A 3,062-nucleotide genomic window follows, 5' to 3' on the forward strand; every position below is an offset into this window, starting at 1 on the left:
TTTTGATTTCACTTAATTTTAATATCAGACCAATGAACGCCTACTTTGCTCTAGGTGCTTAATAAAGAGGGCTTTGGTGGAATCATCAACAGACAATTGTTTTGATCTACAAAGTGTAACAATATTTTTTTTGCAATCGGTTTTCTTGCCTGATATTTCTCATTATTAAAAACAAAACATAACTGTCACTCTCTCACTAACTCAAATAATTATTTTCCTTGATACAACTAAAAACATGTTCCTTGTTTGATTTCTTCAACTCCAGTTACTATAACAACTTGTAATTGAAGGATTGTCTAATTCTAGGTGTAACGAGGAAAAGTTAAAGATAATTACTATAGAAAAGCTGTCTTATAGTAAGTAGCTTTCTTTAAAGGAAAAAAACAAAGAGAGAGAAATTAATCTCCGATTGTTAAATCCCAACAACTAAGAAAAGAAATCAATTTCTATTTGCGAAAAATGGTCGATGCGTGATAGGGTAATTCTGTGCGGTACTTTTCAACGATAGGACATAAATAGTTTTCAATTAGTATTAGAGCATGCACGTAAAATATAATAATAAGGTGCAACAACTTGTCAGCTATTAATATTTAAATAAAAAAGGGATGATATCAATCTATTCATAATTTATAATAATGATTATTTGAAATAATATTTTATTTTTACAAATATTTTTACATGTACATAAAATATAAAGTTTCAATAACTTGTGAGTTATTATTATTTAAGAGAAAAGGAAAGATATCGACTTATATATAATATTGTAAAAATAGATACTTGTAACAATGTTTATATTTATTTCTTTTAATTAATTTTTAAATCTTATTATAATAATGAAAAATAGATTGACTAAAATTAATATTGACTCTAATTATTAAATTAATGTTTTGTATCACTCTTAAAGAAAATAACACTTGTTTAAAAAAGAATGTAATCTTATTATATTATATTTTTTCTACAAGACTCAATTGTACAATTTTTTTAGTGAAATTTATTAACCCGTATTTCAAAAATAATTGTTAACAAGAACCCATCTCTCACTTTTCAATTTAAGTGACACATACATGGGTGAAGCATTATGGTTTCCTAACATCTCACCCATCTTACTACTACTCCAAGTAAAGTGCACTTAACCATGGAGGTTCATTCAAGGTTAAATGCACTTATATTACTATCCCATTTGCTAGGTTAAGTAGGTTTACACATGATACTTTAAAAAATATTACCTAATTTTTTTCGAATAGTACAATAATAAGTAGGATACATTTTCAATAGCAAGTACAATTGTGATACTTTTATGAGGACTCAATTAGGTAGGGTTTAATATAAGTGATTGACCCATGTTTGATAAGTAGTGGTTCACATTACACAATTTATTATTTGAACAAACGAAGCACATAGTAGGCATTTCATCTAGGTGATTATTGTAGAGGTGATAGATTGAGCTCTACTATAAGATTACCAGTCTTAGTACTAATCCAACTCTAGTATGTTGAACCATGGAGTTTCCCCAAGGTTAAGCCCATATTTCTTGAGTAAACTCCATAGTCAACTATTCTCAATTTGGGTTAGTCTGGGATGGTTGAACTTCCATGAACAAAGGATAGTTCATATAGATTCAATGGGCTATAAGTCCCTATTCATTCTCATAAGAGATGTCCTCTTTTGAACCTTTAGTATTCAAATATTTGTGAATGAGTTTGATGTGAAAAAATACACACTTGAACTCTAATATCAATAGAAAAAATTTACTTCTTGCAAAAAATATATCCTTCTTTTGAAATGGTGAGCTAAAGTGACCCTATTATAAATGGTTTATAAAGTAGCCCACTGAGGGTTTAAGAAACTAGGTATTAGGCTATTTGGGTTTACTCATGGAACAATGATGAAGGGTGCTTCTCTTAATACCAATATGAAAGAAAAGGTACTAGTTGATAGGAAAACCCTAAGAAATGTTTATACCAAACTAGGATAGTAAACAAACTCACTTCTCCAAAAGAGAGATGACAAGATAAAAATTTTACAATAGGCATAAACCAACACTACCATAGAGGTGCCCACTACTTTGGGTGAATGAACTAGCACATATGGATCAGGAGAATGATTTTATAATTATTTGGAATCAAATTTTGAATGGAAGTGAATCGACAAGAGATTACTAAGACTCTCCAAGCATGTTATCAAAGAATCCAAAGGTTTATCTTTTGAACAAGGAAAATTTCTAATTCACCAACTCCAAGCAAGGTCACTCATAAAATTAAAGATTAGTAGTTCAATAGTTCAAATTACAACAATACAAGGTGCAATCAAGCTTCAAAGAGTGGGGTAAGTGACCTAATATAACCAAGATCAACCAAGGAGGACTACAAACGACATAATAAAAAATCAAGAAAGGTTTCAACTTGAGAACTCAATTCTCTTGTTCATTTTAATTGACCAACTAGATGTATCAATATATTTTTATCATAAATTAGGCATGAAATAAAGTACTCAAGGAGGTCAAGAAAATGTCAATAATAAATGGGAAAGGGACAAAGAAACCTTGCACGTAAACAAGAATAGTGTCTTAGTATGAATCTAATCCCTAGAACCACTATTGTATATGTTCTCAAAATGTTTTCCAATCATGCACATAGTGCTAGAAAAGAAAAATTGGGTTGCAATATGGTTCTTAATACTGGACAACACTACAAATCTTGCAATCTCAATTGGGTGAAATCCAATCTTGCCGCACCAAGGTTTTGACACATTATGAGAATTTAATCAATCAAAGATGTTGAGGAAATTTGATAGCCCAAAAAAAGACTATACCCATGGAGATTTTTTCCACAAGGAAATTTATATAGTAGGTGTTGCTACAATGGAAAAAGTGGCTACTACTACTTGATGTTCCACCTAAATGGTTTACCCAATAAAGGGAGTTTCTACTATGGTTAACCCTCTCTAATCAAGGAAGACACACAAAATCGGACCACATGTAGACTTAGTTCCAACTCAAGGGTTCCAAGTTTTTGATGTGTCCAAAATGGAATAGAGCATACTCCTCTAGCCTCTTCACCTCA

Source organism: Cupressus sempervirens, chromosome 9, assembly GCF_028749045.1.
Source record: "Cupressus sempervirens isolate cs-2001-9-10 chromosome 9, ASM2874904v1, whole genome shotgun sequence".
NCBI lineage: Eukaryota > Viridiplantae > Streptophyta > Pinopsida > Cupressales > Cupressaceae > Cupressus > Cupressus sempervirens.